Genomic DNA, 18,611 nt, shown 5'->3' on the forward strand with positions numbered 1-18,611 from the left:
GCTCCATTCTCCAGAGACTCCCCACAGGTTTACACAATGCCAGAATCAGATGTCTTTTTTTAGATTTAAATTAGGCTTTAAAACAGTGAGAGCCTTTAAAATTATCCACACCAAAAATATTTCTAAGTCTGCAAGTCTGTATCTAAGCAGCTTTTGGTTCAGTAAGTTGCAGGAAACTATTTCCAGGACTTTAATTTTTCCTTAATGCATCCAAATACTATATGGGAGCATGAAATAAATAGCAGTAAGATTTATAATTTGTAAGTTAACAGTGCTATTATTATTGTAATGATATTCTAGTATGCTTCTTTGATTACAAATGCAATCATTCTTAAAATCAGTACTAGATAAATTTTAAGCAAATTAGTCTTAAATCTCTAATATGGTCTCGTGAAATAGACTCTCACGAAATGAGAGTCTATTTAATTTAGTCGAAGGTTTAAAGTAAAAAAAAATAAAGCAAAGCAGTCAACCTGCTCAAATGCTTTTTTTTTTTTTAAACTTGAAATATAAACACTTAGATTTTTATTCAGAGAAACATTTATTCTGTAAACTTGAAATTAAAATGGTAACATGCTTTTGAAAATGACTTATTGTAACATGAATACCTGGGTACTTGTGTCAGAGTGATGGCAAAAAAATGCTAATTGACTTTGCAGTTTACATATCACTCAATGTGGGGAATATGGCACAGGTCTTTATTGTAATCTAATCGAATCATCTATCAATTTTTGGCTCCTATAACACAAATCATGCTAGTAAGAAAGTGCTTATTACTACAGAGCTTCACAGGGCCTTGAAATAAAATTGGGCTTTGTTTGAGCTTGTATATACCCACTCAACCAAGACTCTTACCTAAATCTTAAAATAACTCAATATGCTAAAATTTGTGCTTGCACTGTGTTGCAAACATCCGTGAGGCGTAAGCTCAACATCTCCACCTTCATTGATACATTCATTTGTGGGTGCACAGACATTTGAGATTAATCACATGTGCTCATGAGATCAGCTCATGCAGATCAGAGACGAGCTGCCCACTTGTCCCATGCCTGTCTGTGTAGTCTATTGCAGGTTTCATTTTTTCTTTGTCATCTGAATAAGAAAATCCATGGCTTACCATTTAAAATAAAGACTATGCTCTTCAGATTTTAATGGGGACACAACAGATCCTTTTTTTTGTTTTTTCCTTTTTTCTTTTTTTTCTGGTGTTACCATTTCAGATGGATTCAAGTATGTGATAAAATGCTAGATGACAATATTGCTTCCTTTCCCAGTTTCCACGCTGACTGCCTGTTCTAGAAGCTTTCTGTGCACCATGTTATCTATGTATTATTTAGGAACTGAAATTCAATGTGAGGGCAAAAATATAACAAGCAGTCTGGTTTCTATCTTCTTCACCTGTCAACAAACAGAATTCACCCAATAAGAAATGTACAATCGGGAGAGTCATGTTTAAAAGGTCTCACTCTGCAGCCCAAAGCTAGGGAGTTGTGGACCGATTGAGGTGTCAGCAGGAACATGTTCTAAAGATAAGCCTGTTATATATCTGACCTCCCTGATTTTGTATCCTGTACATTCATGTCTGTGAGTCAGTAACAGAAACATCTCCGCATATTCTAACTATTGAATTCAGATGGATACAAGGAAACACCTGGGTATCATGTTAGGTGACCTAGGAACAGCTAAGCTGGACAGATGAGGTAAAAGTGTGTGAGGGAAAGTGGTTTCTGAGGTGCTTATTCATGTGGTGGTCTGTGATAGTATCCAAAGAGCTTTTTACCCCAAAGGATCTGAGGATGCCTTACAGATGACGTACTGTCTTGAAAATCCATGTGTCTAGTTTCCGGAGCACATCAACTCTGGGATGAGACTTGGGAGCTGCTTCCTTCCTGATGTTGCATTTGCACTGATATTTATCGGAAGAACAGAGACAGTGCTTGTCTGATCCCTAAAAAACCTTTGAAAAACTCTAAAAACCTGCCAGTCTTTGGGGTGTCCTTCTCCCAGGGCCATTCTGGGGGTGGTGGTCCAAGGCAGCAGGTTGCCTGGGCCCTTCTGCTTGCTTTGCTTGCCCTAGACCCTGGCCAGCTGCCACTAAGGAAGGGTGTAGCTCTTCTTGCAGCTGTCAGAAAGGTCCAAAATCTCAGGTATTGCTTTGGCTGCATCCCCCAGTCTTTCCTCAGGAGGCAGTCTCTGTCCAACCTCTGCTTCTTCCCAGAGCCTGATCCCAGCCACAGCTCCTTGTCTGTAGGGAACCATGTGCAGTTTCCCCTGTGCATCATTTGAGGACTGAACTGCCACTGCTTTTGCTTCTAATGGAACTGACTAAGAGTACAAAAGGCCTCCAATCTGTGTGTAAGGTATGAACATGTAAGCTGTGATGGCCCCTTTTGTACAGAACCTGATCTCTCCTGAGAAATGGGGTGGACTCTAATGTGCTGAATCCAGTTACAGTTTGATGCATTTTAACCACTGACTGAGGTCAATTATCCTACATCTTATCAAAGAGACATTATGACACTAGGGATTTTAATTGCAAGGTGCTGTATTGGCCATTAACACTAAGCCTAGAAGATTTTGAAATGCTGATTCCCTGTTAAAGCCGACAGGATTTTCATACAGCAGATCAGTGTTCAACTTAATCAATCAGTCGGGTGTCTGCTGAGAAATTCTCCTGTAATAAGTTGCAATAAAAAGAATATATATATTTTACTGTACATGCACTGCTCTCATGCTGTAGAGACGATGGTCCTATGGTTGCACACCACTGAACTAACAAAATAATTTAGTTCTGACAAGGTGCTGTATAAACTGAAGTTGTTAAATGGAAACAGCCGTGTTAATTTCACCTTTGCAGAAAACAAAAAGCAAGAAATAAAAATCAATGTTTGCCAAATGGAAAAGAACAAAATGGATAGGAAGAAAAAGAACGTTTTCCAGCAACCGTAACAGAGTGCTGCAAAAAATGGATAGAAAAAGGCCCCCAGAGCAGTTATGAGGCAGAACAGGAAAGCAGAGTCAAAATATTGGTTTTCCTCTGAAAAAAGGGGATATTTTAGAAATTGTAACTGCTCTTCATTCTCTTCTAATCTAACACGATCATGATTGAAAAGGTATTCTTGGAAAAATTAACATTGCTTGGTGTTAAACACACCTTGTTCCTCATGGAGGGAGGTCCACTATATATATATATATTTTTTTTTTTCTGTAAATTGCATCATAAGACAGCTAATGTTAGGCACTGCATCTGGGTAATGACTTGATAAATTACTTGACTCAGTGGTTGCTGACCCCGAGTTTATAACGTGGTTTCATAAGAACCTTTGTAAAGCCCTAATGGAGATAGACGTGGTGCTTTTCTAAATATAACAGCAAAATAGAGAACAGTAAAATAGGTAAGTACAAAAGTTACTTGGAGCCCCTGAGTTTTTTGCTAACTGTAGGATACCTGGTTGTGAAAAGCTTCTGCTGCTACCACTGCCAGTTGTTTTAATGTGTTAGAAAATGTTAAAGTACCTTCACTGGGCTCTGAAGGTACACTGATAATAATTAATAATGGGCCAAAACAGGTAAAATCTAACTTACACTCGTGGTGACAGTTCACTGGGAGCCTGCTGGCCCAGCCCTATGGGTGACCAAGAGCAAATGCTGCAGTGACTGAGCGGAGGGAGGGAGAAGCAAAAAGCATCTACAGAACTGAAGGATGGTGGGGGCTGAGGACCAGGGCATACCCTCATGTAAATCCAGTAGAAACAATCCATCTCCTAAGAGGTATTTCATCAAGGGATGGCAATAAATTGCAAAGGGGTCAATAGCTCTCACATCCAAGATTTAAATTTGACAAACCACATTAAATGGAGTGGTTACAGGCTCCTTGGGTTCAAACACATACATTCAGTTTATTTCTCATGGTAGCTGAATACATAAACTGTTTTCTTTATTTTTAGGGACTTTTAAATGTTTGGGTCATATGTGGTGGTGCTCCTTGTGGAACAGTCATCAATTTGCTGCCAAAAAGAGAGATTTCTTACAAAGGCAAGAGCTTTCAAGGGACATATTGTAACACTAGCAATATGGAAATTTAATCCTGACCTCAAATCTACCAGTTTTAAACTTTGTATGATTGATTCCTTTCTAATTAAAATATTTTTGAAATGCCTCCCTTTGTCTTTTCGGTCTCTCAATCTGTCTATTAACAGGGATGTACTTAAATCACTAAATCAGGTCAAATGTTGACACATTCATGGATATGGAATCTGAGTTTTCCTCCTATTATTAAAGATGACATCTATAGTAACACTAGGGAAATTTGCCTTGTTACAGCAGAGTAAAATCTAGACTGTGCCTCAATCTTTGGTAAAGAGGAATTTAAATGCTACAACTTTCTCTTGTTTTAAAAGAATTTGAAACTTTGAAGAAACCTGAAGGTAACATCTTATTTGTGTTAGGTCAGAGGTTGGACTCGATGATCTTGAGGTCTCTTCCAACTTAGACAATTCTGTGATTCTGTAATCTACTGCCAAAACCAGAACACTGCCTGCTCCTGCTGGGTGCAGTTCAACTATTGCACTCCTCTAACGATAACCAAATCAGTGATGAAACTGGAAACAACTGGGATAAAAGCCCTTTGAAGTATTGAAGAAGTTTATATTAGATAACTAATACATAACTAATATCACAGAATCATAGAATCATAGAATATCCTGAGTTGGAAGGGACCCTTAAGGATCATCAAGTCCAACTAATATTAGATAACCAATATAACTAATATAACTACTATGCTCACCATAATTTAACTGTAAGTCCAGTCTTGCACTTGCTTTGTCTGATGTGGTACAGAATAGATTTAAAGTTCTGTTAAGTGAGAATATATGTCAATACAGATAATTGAGAAAAGTTTATATCTATTTTCTTAACATACTCATTATAATATTCTTGGATTATATATGTTAAGCACAGAAAGTTCTGACTGAATATGAGGGGTCACATCTTTACTGTGAGGGTGACAGAGCACTGGAACAGGTTGCCCAGAGAGGTTGTGGAGTCTCCCTCTCTGGAGATATCCAAAACCCGTCTGGATGCCATCCTGTGCAGTGTGCTCTAGGTGATCCTGCTTGGCTAGATGATCTTCAGAGGTCCCTTCCAACCTCAACCATACTGTTGTGTGATCAACACTTCCACAAATTGCAACTAGCAACATTTTTATTTTTTCACTAGAAAATCCAGTAAAACAATCACCAATATTTAAATATCCTCAGATCTCTTTTAAATAAATAAAGATATCTGGTTTTATGTTTAAAACCTATTTTAATTAATAATTACGCTTTTCTAATTTCTGATGGACAGTGTAGCAACATTTTTGTATGGCAGTTATTCACAGGCTTGGCACACTGGACCTGCTCAGCTGAACTTGTAACACCTGAGAGATAATTTTATTATTACCATTATCAAAGTTCCTGGCTATCAAACTTTTAATTTAAGGTCTGACTTATAGAGGTCAAATGTAATATTTAAAAAAGCTCACATGCAAACTCAATAATCCTTTGCCCTTCTGCGAGAGACTGCTTTCCAGGAGCTCAGAGTTCATTACTGAAGTTAATGAATTGTAGTTCACAGCACTATTATGGGAAATCCTATTCATTGTATCTTACACCTGAGGAAACAGGAGTGGAGAATTTGAGACAGATCTGAATCAGAACCAGATCTCCTGACTCTCAGCACTCTCCTTCTTCTGCTCTCCAATGAATTTTTAAGATACTTCCGCTCATTAATGGGAGTATAGAAAGAAGGTGTATTTGGCTAACATCTTCCACTACATCATAAGGAGTGAGCAAAGGGATCCTGCCAACTTACAGCATGAATTGATTGACATCTATTCTTTTCTTTGTACTATGGCTTTCCGTCGGTAAAATGTGGAGTGATACAGTGCTGCATGTGCTGACAGCTCCTTTCAAGCTCTGCAGGCTTTGAAGTGCAACTACACTAAATATGACAAAGTTTAGCAGGCTTGATTCTGTGTGGAGGGTCCTTGATAGCAGTGCAGGAGAAGCATTTGCCAATGGTGTGGGCCCTCAGCTGAGTAACTGGTGCATCATCAAACCAGAGCACGTCCAGGGGTCTCTGATTGCTTTGGTGTTCCTTCAGCCAAGAGTTAAAAGCATCATATGCATCACTTTTGGAAACTTTAAACTCGATCCAGTCTTGTCTGATTGCAGTCACCTCTCTGCAGTCCCCCAATCAGTCACAAACCCAATTAGCTTTGGCCTTCAGTTCTTCTTTCCGGCTGTAGGCCGAGGGAGGGTGCTGAAGTCCATTTTGAGCTCTGAGACACCACCTGAGTCCTGCAGCCAGCTTACAGACGTGCTCCAAGGGCAAACACACCACAGTGCCCTTCCATTCACTTCACAGTTCCTTTTTTCCTCGAAAACAACTGATCTGTGTGCAGGAAAACCATTTACTCAAAAATAAAGAGTAAAATGTTTTTCCTCTTCGATAATGTTCCCCATTCTTTCAGTAGGTATTATGTTCTGTAATGTGCTGTGTGCACCCATTTTGTCATCGCTTTGGGTCATCCTTGCTCACAATTGGTTATTTACTCAGGGGCTTTTGAAATTATTGAGTTGACACATCTGTCAGACGGCAAAAGCAGAAATGCTAAAAGGTCACTTGGAGAGAAACCAGCTGCTTCAGACAAACCTTTCTGCCTTCAAATAGCACAATCATTATGGTCTAACAGATGGGGCCTCTGCTTTCATTTCTGTTTTTCTCCTTCACTTCAGGTATTTAGATACGACTACCTCATTGCCAGGTCAACATAGGCCTTCTTGTAATTACCCACACAATAGGCTGCTCGCTGCTTAAGAAAAAACAGCTCCATTTTCTGTAAATGGGGAACCTGTTTCCTCACAGATATGAGTTACAGAATGCTTGCCTCAAACTTTCCTATTAACAGATTAATTTTGACAGCGGTAAGTATGTTTTTATTACTCCTGCTTCAGCCATTACACTATGAAACATGCATTTAGTACTGATCTAACGGTTCTGAGAGCCTGGAGGCTTTTGGCAAAGATGGTGATAAGTAGAAGTGACTGAATAATTCTTAACAAATAATTTATTCAACACATTTGGACTCCCTCTCTGTTTGGTGAACATTAACCAGGTGATTGTGATTTCCTCTGATTTATTCAATATCCATATTTTTGGAAAAGTGTCTATCCAGGTGATTTATATCGCAGCTTGTGAGTAATTGCAATTTTGAATTGGGGTGTTTGGCCACTGTGAGTCATAAATCACATGATATTACTTGTGTTTTGTGATTGGGCAAAGAGGAATTGCTTTTGACATAATTGCTCTCCTGTTTTAAAGTTCTCTTTGGGAGAAAAACTGTCAAAAACTCAATTGAACATCTGTATGTGGAAAAAGAACAATGAAAGGTTGCAGAAGTGTTAACGTGAATGGAAAAGAAATACGCTTGCTAAGTGTCTTTTATAAAAGACCTGCTGCTCTTCAGAAACATCACATGCATCTGCACAATTGTTGGACAAGAAAAAGATAATTTTCAAAAGGAGGAATACACAGGGAAATCAAAAGCATTAACATTTCTGCCATTGTTTCAAATAATCCAATTTAATTTCAAACGAAATCAGTGTCCAAAATGATAGTTATTTTTACTGAAAGTGTACTTTTAAACTGCATGAAAATCCTTAATTTTCAGTAAACATACTTTAGCACAGTGTTTAATAAAATTCTTGCTCTGGAGGCACTAACAGAAAACTGAAAAATTCTTCTTTAGTTACATTATTGCTCTGTAAATTGAGCAGTTTTGGAAATGATGCATTCAAACTAAGTGTGTACCTGTTAAGCATCCAATTTCAGAGAGTTTTTAACACCAACTGGCAGCAGCAAATTTAAATTGAAAAATAATAAAATAGAACCCACTCTAAAACAGTGATTCTTTGGAAACATGGAAGGAGATAGAGGAAGATGTTTACTCTGCTAGGCTGATCAGCTGGTGTAAAGAAGGAAAAGACCAATTCAGAAGGTGTCGGAAGGTTTGGAGGTGGTTGGTTCTAATGTCCTGTCTTGGTTTAGTCAATTTGGGGTAACTGAGGTATGGCAAGGTAACCCTCAAACCGTGGTTTGTAAATTTGAAGAATACTGTAAGCTGTATGAAAATGCATTACAGGAAATAAAAGTTTTAATCAGAAGGACCAATTTATGATGAAACTGGTCATAAAATTCTCCATAATGTGAAATCTCAAATACCAATCTTTCAACTTTGAAAGAGGAACTCCCTGGTAAGAGAAAGGGCTGGAACTGCAATTAGTGTCAAAATGTGTAATATCTAGATTTTATTTTGATGTAACATTTGAATTTTCAAAAGGGCACAAAGATCTAGTCCAGGATAAAGCTTTGAAAAAAGAAGACACTCCTTCCAAGCATACTTGAATAAAGCCAAATGATTTTAGAAAGACTTCATATATGAGGACCTGCAAAACTCAAAAACTAAGTCAAGCAAAAATTCCCCGAAATGCATACAGCTACAGCTAACCCAAACCAGAATAATCTCTGACAAATGGAGAAAGATGCAAAAGAGCAGTGATACGTTTTCATCCTTTTAAAAGAATTTATAGGGGCTGACACCACAGCATATCAGAGAACACAGTAAAGAAATATACTCAGCTCAAATGGATTTCTCCTAAGAAGAGTGGGCACTGCATAGCAGTAATAATCTGTGTTGGGAAAAGTCCACATAACAGCCAGTTGAAATGTGCTTTACTCAACAGGTAACAACATGTTGCAGGTGCCTTGGAAAAATTATGAATGAATATTAACACTCCTTTTCTGTGAATAGGATTTACTGCTGTTACTTAGTAGTATAGTTAAAATCACTAATGTAGTTAATATATAACAAACAATGAAACTCCGTGTGGTCAAAGAAAGAGGTTTTACGTGAAGCCAGTCTTGGAGAAAACTTGACCAGGTGTCACTTACCATAGTACCTTTGCCAAAGTGAACAAAAAACAAAGTATTGAAAGAATAACTATTATTATTTCACTGAAGTTTTCTGATCTTGAACCAAAATGCAGATAGATGAGTGTGGAGTGACAGGATGCTCTTGGGACTACTTGCCAGTACTTGAAGAAGAAACAGGTCCAGAGCAGTCTATCCATATGAAGTATATCCATATGGCCAAATCCATACAAAGTCTGGACAGAGACTGAATGATTTCTGTGGAAATAAAAGGTCAACAGCACAGGATGATCAAGAACCAGTCTCTTGCTCCAGTCTCTTCTTTCACAAGTAGAGGAACCCCTAGGTCTTGAAGTGCCAGAATGTACCCCCTATAATGGTACAGAAAAAAATATATTTGCGTCAATATACAGAAGCTGTTCAGGAACTGAAAGATGCGAGGAAGGGCCAGTACTTGTCCCAAATGAATAGTGACACTGAGGAAGTTGTCAAGGCTTGGAACCTATGCCAAAAATACAGGCCAAGTCAAGCAAGAGAGACTGTGTTGGCACAAGAAAAAGTGTTTTCCTGGAGCAAAGTGTGCATAGAATTGTTTAGAATGACTGGAAAACATTATGTACTTGTCCTAGACTATTATTCTCATGTCAGTAATATAGCTTTACTAAAAGATACTGGAGCTAAACTGTGATTATGCTTGTCAAATGTGTTTACACTAGACATGGAATGCCTGGCATAGCAATGCTTGGCAAAGAAGTGCAGCTTAGTCGGCATGAGTGCTGGCTGCTGGTGGTAACTTTGGTATTTGGATCTGTAATCCCCCATATTTTATTTACACCAGGCCAATGGGTGAGTGGCAAACAGTGCCAGTGTAATAAATTTCCTCTTAAAAGAGCTTGTGAAGTCAGACTGTAATCTACAGTTAGGATAAATTGGTGAATTGCACTGAGAACACAATGCTGCCTGCAGCCCTGAGCAGAACCAGGAGCTGAAAACAGCAGCAGTGCCCTGGGACTCATCAGTCTGATGACATGGCCATCACATGGAAGGGAAGCCCACAGTCCCACTGCTTTCGAGCTTGCAAGGTAAGGAACGACATCTTAACTATTTATTTATTTATTGGCTTTTCAGAGAAGGCCTTATGGGGGTAATATTTATGGGAGGCTAAAACATGAAAGCATGTGGATGTTGTGCTGCTGGACCAAAGCAGGCTGGGTGGTAGCTGCTGCTCTCAGGGAGACGATGGACTTGATGTGTATGGAGCCCTCCCACCCCTGTGGCAGCTCTGTTGGATGGTGTCCGGCCACACCAGAGCAGGAAAAGCACCTAAAACAACGTGTCCTCGTGGTTCTTGTGTGAGCATCTCCAGGGATCAGGGCTGTGGTGAGGCCTGCAGAGTCTTTTCTCTTCAAGTTAATGGCTTGAAAAGGGTTTGTGCAAATCACTGAAAGTCATTACCAGCCTAAGGTTGTTCTATGTCCAATGTGAAATGAATTGGTTGTGCTTGACAGCTGGGAGAGAGAGTTTCTTCTGAGATGCAGAGCATATTGCCATCAGGTTTTTTCACAGCACGCAGCAGAGATTCTCCTTTTTTCACCTCCCCTTCTTGCCATCAAATACTCTGTAAGGCTTGCTGGGAGCTGGATTGGCAGTGTTCAGCCTGGAAACTGCTCCCCGCACTGCCTGGGAGTCTCTGGTCAGGGGTAAGCCTGTGAGGTCTGATAAAAGCAGGGCACAGGCTGAGATGCTTTGAGGAATGGTAACAGCCTGAAATCACTAAAAAAACCCGAAGGTTATGGAACTTGCACCAAAGAGAGCAGAGTTAGCATTATTTCAGTAATGTCAACTTCCACTGGCCCCTTTTAAAAAATATCTAAAGTAAAAAATGCTTAAAATTTATACCGCCTAACTTGAATCCTAAGTGTTTCGTGATGTGAAGAGGTAACATTATTATCATCCATCATTAAATCCACTGAGTGTCAAACTTATCACCTTGACACTTTAATGATCCTTAAGATGTCCTTGTAAAAGCTTGGTACCATGGCAACCCCTCAAACACAGGGCCTCGGCGCTGCTGAACTTCTCTTAATAAATCAGGCATAATTGGCATCTATGTATTATAATAAATTAAAAGTTATTCAACTGGAATGATTTTATATTGTACAATATTAAGTCATTAAATTTGCTGTTCTGATCTCTCCTTTGTGATATAACTCCTGGGTGTGCTTTTTAACGTAGAAAATGTTATCTCCTCCTCTTGCAAACCATAACTGGGGGGACTGAAGGTGCAGCACATTAGCACGCAGTCCGTCACCCCTGACCATGTGGGTTCAGCTTCTGGTTAAACCAGGATCCCAATGAAAGGATTTATGCCCAAGGACTGGAGTAATTAAATTAAGTGGATAAAAACTACCCATACGTGTACACAAGGCACCGCGTGGTCCTTCCGAGGTGATCTGTCCTTCCCTTTGTCCTCTGCTGCATCCTCCTACTCAGACTGCAGACCCACAGAGCAACTTGGGATTGGATTTGGATTTTGGGCTTGGATTTCCCTGCAGATCCCCCAAGAAGCACCCAGGACGGTGCTTCAACCATGCCCATGATGCTGATGAGCTGCCAGCGATGCCCTGCTCTGCTGCCTGCTCCACCTCCACTCATTTCTGCCCTACCTGCTCCAGGTCATCCTCGGGACAAGGTCCAGCAGGGAATTACAAACCCTCAAAGGCAGGAGCCTGTTGTTGCTTGAAAGCAGGCAGCTATATACATGCAAAGAAAATTGCCATATACCCCAGCTATTCCTATCTATTTTGTCCTCTATGGCAACACCAGCTGCAGACAACAGGGTTTGAATTCATTGCCTTTGTGCTGCGAAAGGTCACTGCACTATCTATGTAGTGTTTGCTGGGAACAGGCTGCCTGAATGGAATATCAAATGTTGGGTGCAAAACCTGCAAGGCATTTTAAAAATGTTCCCATGACAGTATGATTAGGGCTAAATTTGAAACTTGATCTCCTTTCTTTCTTTAAAGATTTTATTTTATTATTTTATTTTATTTTATTTTATTTTATTTTATTTTATTTTATTTTATTTTATTTTATTTTATTTTATTTTATTTTATTTTATTTTATTTTATTTTATTTTATTTTATTATTTATTTATTTTTTATTTTATTCCATAGATTTCCTGAATGATTTCTTCATATCACTCAACTACTAGTTATTTCAAACATGGATTATTTTAGCAATAGGATGTCTGCAGTGAAATTTTCATTTTCTTTATATTTGTTTTATTAAACACCTAGATTTTAAAATAATATAAATTATTCTAGTTATGGGACTATGAAACAGAAAAACAGGATTTTTAATTATACTGTACAATTGTTCCTTAGCATCTGGCGTTGTTCTCAATAGCTGAAAACATCACTGAACCTCAGCAGGTTGAGCACAGTGATACTCAGTCATGCCTGGGACCCTAGCTGACTTTGCAGAGTTGTTGTCTAGAAAGAGAGCTTTTCCTGGGCTCAAGTATGAAGACTTGTAGGATAAACTGGAATTTAAGCAAACATGCGGGGTCTTAGGCTAGAGCTCCATGCCTCAAAGTTATTTTTATGACACAGAGGGATGGAGAAAACCTAGTGCTGTCACTGGGCTTTTCCTAAGGTACTGCAATCTTCACCCAGGAGACAATCAGGTCCCTGGTGCTCCAAGGGAGCAAGAGAGTCTGTCTGAAAGCTCACGTTACCTTGTGTGACCAGATTTTGTGACTCCATGTACTGATTTTTTTTTTTGTCAGATCCTTTTTTTTTTTTTTTATGTGATGGCTTTGTGACCTTCTTCTGATTTGATACTGAAAATTAATACAGCCAAAATAAATAGTCATTTAGAAATGTTTGTTAATCTGTTTATTAATAAATAAATCATATGGAAATGCTCTTTTTGTGGACCTGAGGTCCCTGTACACATTAACAGTGGTGGCGTAGTAGGCATATAGCACATTTCTGGATAGGTCTGCCTAAGAAGTTCTCAAAACAGGAGAGTATTTGTGCATATATTTAATTTGAAGCCTGTTTCAATATTTCAGTGATTGAAAAGTCCTGCAAATACTTATACAGCTGTTTATCTTGTCGGCTGAGCTACTTAGGGCTGGTCATCTAGATAGTGAAGTTAAATCAAAACATAAACACCCACTTATGTCATTGTGATTTTAACTACTATCCTGACTGCCCTTCATATCCAATTGTTTCTTAGGCTTTTCAATTTTATTTTATAATCAGGTATAAGCTCTCAAGGACAAAGAGTGGGTCTCAGTTTTTGGTGGTAAACAGCTTTAGCACACTTGAAGATGCTCAACAAGAATGTGAATAATTAAAGATATGTTAATAGTCACCTTCTTTCTCCTCCAAAGTGTGCTTATATCAGACAGTACGTTCAATAATCGAGTGAAGTAAAATAAAAACATATCCTTGATCACAATAATATTCTAAATACACAAATCAGAACTTTTACATGGGAAGTTTACTGTTAAAATATGTCAATGTTATCAACATTTTTATTTTTAAAATCTGAAATTAAATTAATACTGAATCAAAGCCTAAAGACAGCTGAATTTCATTACTGAAATTTGCGTGTTTAAAACTGAAAGCCATGTTTCAGCTAGCAAGAAAAAGCACCTCTGCTCTTTGATTCCTTGAAATGTTGATTTTTCTTCCCAACTTCAAAAAGTCACAGAGCTTCAAACATGATATTTTCATGAAACCAGTTTCCTAGTCTTATACAAAATTTTACTAAAGGTATTTTGGATACTGATATTCAAAGACTAATGTCCATCTCTAGAGAAATATTAAGATCCCACAGAAAAATGCAGTGCCCTATAACTTAATGCAGTACAGTTTGCTACCTAATGAACTTATATAGTGTGACAGATGCTGATATTTTAAAAAAGAACCTTCTGAGTAGTGTTGCTTGCAAATCACTTCAGGATGATTTTAGGATATTCTTCCACATGCTGTTAAAACTCACTGCTTTCACAAATCTTTTCTCTACTTATGAGCTTTGTTGTGTAATTGGAAACGTGCTATGCATTATGCAAAAAAAAAAAAAAAAAAAAAAAAGCATGGAAAAACTGAAACAGAATCAAAGTCTGCTCATAGTAGACATCTATCAAGTTTAGGTGATGGCCAGGAACTGTAACAGTGGCACTTTCACTATTATTTATCTGTATCGGACCTCATGGTTCTGCAAATGAAATTCTTGTTTATTTGGATATATTAATGTATTTTTAATCAGATCGGAGGTATCTTAGCTGGACTCAAACTGTTGTTGTTATCCTTGCTAGTGATTCCAAAAAAAAACCTTTTTTAAAACTTCTGCCCTTTTTATCTCTTTTTCTAAAGAGAAGCTGTTTCTTTAGATATGCCAGGAATTCTTATGTTCAGTGATTTCCCTTGATATCTGCATTAAATTGTTCAGTTTGATCTAATGTATTTAATGGAAGAATGATTATCAGGTTGCTATGTGAGCTAATTTATAAAAAGCTAGTACTTTCCCATCATAATCATCATTTAGGAACCTTTGGCACACCTCTGTAGTATCCTGTAGATGCTCTCCTCCTGGCTTGTTCCTCGTTTTGAGGGTGCCACTTTGGTTCTTTAGAAGTATGACTTTTATCAAAAACAAATAAATTTAAGGGAATGCCTTAAAAGTATGAAACAGGTGCACCCTGATGCAGCTGATGGCAGTAATGCTGATTCTGGTACAGCTGCGTGCTCATCTCAGTGGTTGTCATGTTAATGATTTAAGTGTCTACTGCATTTGAAACTTCAGTGGTTATATAAAAATGAAAGAAAGGAGTGAGAAATTAGCCTATGATGTGTAGTGGCACTTAATTTTTGATCTGTTACCTACGCTAGTGTTTCTGTTCACAATTTCCATTGTGATTTTCTTTCTTTCTATAACTTTCTCTTTTTCTTTTTAACAGAAATTCTGATGCATGACCAAGGCAGATGTGGTAGCCTATGCATCTGCCCATGCTTTAATTCAGCATGCACCAGCAGGTGTCCGACACTCACTTCTTGATGCTTATATATTGTGTTTCAGGCACGGTCATCGTCAGAACTAAAAAGTGCTGGCTCCTCAGTTCAAGTTTTCTATCTATGCAGGAAAGCAGAAGTGTGAATGTGACTGCAGCTGGTATAGATCCGTGTGGCACAGCTTTGATCTGGTTAGTTCCAGCTTCCCGTTCCAGTTTGCAGCACAAGCTGCAGCCTCCCAGTAAGAGTGAAGGCTCATGCGACCCATGCAGAAATAAGTTGTATGTTGCCTGACCTCAGCTGAGGCTTTTTCTTCTGAGCTGAAGTCTTGCTGCATTAAAGCATATGTCTGATTAATTTTCTGAAGCGCTGAGCAGTCAGAGTGGCTTCTCATCTAGGTGTTAATGGCAAGCTAAGAAGGCAGAAAATGGATGATGGGTAGTGTCGTGCAGAATACAACATTATTTTTGTACTTGTTTGTTTGTTTTCTTCTCCCGTTACGAGTTCTGATTTGTACATTGTCAACATCGCTCTTGTGTGGTATGTGGGTAACAGCGTGAGTGTTACAAGGATGGCTGTGAATAATTTTACACCTAATCATGTTGTGATGCATGCGGACTGTGTCTTTGATAGTTGTGATATCTTTGTTGTGTGCTTATAACTGAAGGGAATTTCCTCTCCCCAAGACAGAAAGGTGACTGCTCTGTCATCCAGACTATGAGCACTCACCCTGTGGCTCCAGTGCAACCTTTTATGCTTTTTTCCTATTTTCCATGTTATAAAATCAATTACTTTATGGTAAGAGTACTTTTATTTTCTTTTTCACATAGGAGTACCACTTGCATAATTATCTGTGGACACATTAGCATTGTTCAGTGCTGGTCTGTCTGTCCTCAAAACCTGTTCAGAAGATTGACTTTGGGGAAAATTAACAACAGGAAAATCAGATAATCAGAGTTAAAAATATTTCTAAATCAAGATTTTATGATTGATCGTGTAAGTGTATTTGTTCATCACCACATACCTGGACTTGTCGAGTTTATTGGAACTTAGCAGTTGTTGAGTGGTGATGAAAAGGCTGTTTTTGTGCTTTTGCAATAAAACTGGTAGCTGATATTTAGAACACCTCTGTCCCCTCATCATGTTGCAATGATGTTGTCACTCTTATCATAAAAGAATTATGTATCTCTGTATATGAAAAATGCATTCTAGAACTACTCTGAATTAGTTTTTAATGTACTGTGACCTTGAATTGCCCCAGGATATTAATGCTAAATGATTACTTCTGAATGCTTTTCGAATAGCTGCACAGAGCAATTAAATGCACCATACATCACACATGACATAGTTAAACGCCTCTTCTGGTCAAGGAACCTAAACAGTTCTTTCAAATGATGGTAATTCTGTATTACTGAAGATGAAAAAAAGAAGTCGCTTCTTAGTATTAAGCTAAGCATAACCTGGAAGAGGTTATAACCTTTGCCTGAGATTGATCAAAATAAAAAGAATTTTTGTACGGTGATCTAAATATAAGTTCACTACAAAACCAGTGCCCCATCACAGTGTGGTTTCTCTCTAGTCAAGGGGAGCTGTAGCAATAAATTCTTCACTTTCTGATAAGTTGCTTTTTTTTTTTTTTTTTTAATAAAAAAAATAAAGAATAGGGCTCATAAAACTAGTATAAAATATGGACCCTGCTATTTGGACACCTCATGTTACACAGCAGTTGATTTTATAATGTGGAATGTCATAAATAGATCTCTAAAAACCTACTTATGGCATTAGTGGAGTCCAGAAGTGATCACAGGGGCCAAGATGACTCTGGCAGCTAGCAGCAAGAAGAAAAAGAGTGTTTTGCTTGGGTTATTGATTCAAATCTGACCTGGTTTGGTTTCTTCAAAAGGCTGTGACTACCTGAAAGTGTGTGCTATTTTGGGTGCAGTGGCAAAGTTAACCCTGGTCTTAGCAGAGGTATCACCCTTCTTAATGCTCAGTGGGAGTAAATGTTCAGTTTGCCTGTTTTGGTGTGTTCCCAGTAGAAATCTGCCCCATTTTTTATACTACACATCAGACACTGGTGACATGGGCCTGACAGACTCAGCTTTCAGACTGCTCCCAGCCCACTGCTGCAGGCCATATTCTCCCCTGCAGCCTGGCCACCAGCAGTGATACCTGCCCCATGCTGAAGCTGCAGCATCCCCATTCCTATTCCCATTCCCAGCCTCTCCTAGGCTCTGCTGAGTTTGGGATGTCATCATGTGTCGGGCAAACTGTCAAAACCACAAAAAACGTTGATGGCAAATACATATTGACCTTGGAAATAACTCCTGAGCAACTCAATTTTCTATGAGATCCCCAGCTTTTGCTGCTGTTCTCACTCAGGACTTGGAGTGGGGTGAATTGTGTCCACTGGATGAAGAAGGGTTAAGGAATTGGGGCTGGGAAGTCATGGCAAACAGAGCAGGTTTTGTAACCTGGGCTTTGTTAGCTGTGCTGCTGTGCCCCAGGGCATTGCTGGGGGAAGGCGGAGGTAGGAGGCAGGAAAGATGATTGCTGGAGGCAGCAGTTCATTATGGCAGTCCTGCAGCAGGAGAAGCACAGAAATAATATGTCAAATAAAGAATCTCTTTCTCCCCATGAATGCTTTAACTTCCACACACTGACAAGAAACAACACAACAACTTCCAGAAACACACGCTGGGGGAGAGTCAGGAGTGAGAGCCACCCTTCTTAAGGGAATTGGTTATTCAGCTCTAGCATCGTTTTCACTGCATGTTTTCAGTGTGAAGAAGCACACTGTTGTATGACTGGATTAGAGTGTGAAGACAAGCTGTATGTGCTTTACAAAAAGAGCAAGAAGTTTGTGATGAAACAGATTTGATGCTCCAGCTACTAAAATCAGCTGCTACGCAACGAAATCTGCTCTGTGGCTGCCCCATGTCAGCCACTGAGGATGTAGGCATAAACATCTTTGGAAAGTTACAGCAGAGTAAGACTAGCCCAAGGCAAGCAGGACATGCATGACTGGCATTTGCATGGCAGGTAATCCAAGCTGACACTGACCTTGCCGACATTACATGACAATATTTTACCAGAGTAAACTGCCCTTGAATTTCCCAGCAGTATTAGGCTCCAGTAGGCATGAGGACAGCACTGTCGTCTTCTGTTTATTTTAGAGTTTGGAAATGCTTGATACAGCCAATACGATTACCTCCCCCTGCCTTCTTTGGTCTTTGGTTTGCCCTTGGCCTCAGAGATTGTATCACAATCTCAAATGATAGAGATCACTTATCATCTCATGGCCTTCAGGCCATCTGCAAGATTGTGACCTGTCTTTGCACGCGGAGAAGGAGGCCTGGGGAAGGGTCAGTGACCATCATAGTCTATATCAGCAAAATATTCAGTAAGTAAATTTCCCAAAATCAAACAGGAGGAGGCAGGACTGATGCCCTTCAGATTCATTTTCTTCACTGGAAGGGGGTAACTTGTGCTTTCAGCTGGCAGAGGCCAAGTGCCTTCATCTGTCACAGCCTCCTTTAGACAGCTCCCTTTGTGTGGCCTCGTGCAGGTTTAAATGCTCAACTTCATCTGCTAAGACTTAAGTTTAACTAA

General features: G+C 39.1%; 1 long non-coding RNA gene across 1 annotated transcript in view; it reads left to right on the top strand.

The window, feature by feature from the left end:
* Positions 1 to 9,794: 9,794 nt before the first annotated feature.
* Positions 9,795 to 18,611, top strand: part of LOC140001841 (uncharacterized) — a 32,155-nt gene continuing 23,338 nt past the window's right edge. The window contains exon 1 of the long non-coding RNA XR_011807421.1: positions 9,795 to 10,055. This is a non-coding gene — a long non-coding RNA (uncharacterized lncRNA). The remainder of the gene's footprint in view (positions 10,056 to 18,611) is intronic.

The sequence above is a fragment of the Anas platyrhynchos genome, chromosome 2 (assembly GCF_047663525.1).
Source record: "Anas platyrhynchos isolate ZD024472 breed Pekin duck chromosome 2, IASCAAS_PekinDuck_T2T, whole genome shotgun sequence".
NCBI classification, from domain to species: domain Eukaryota; kingdom Metazoa; phylum Chordata; class Aves; order Anseriformes; family Anatidae; genus Anas; species Anas platyrhynchos.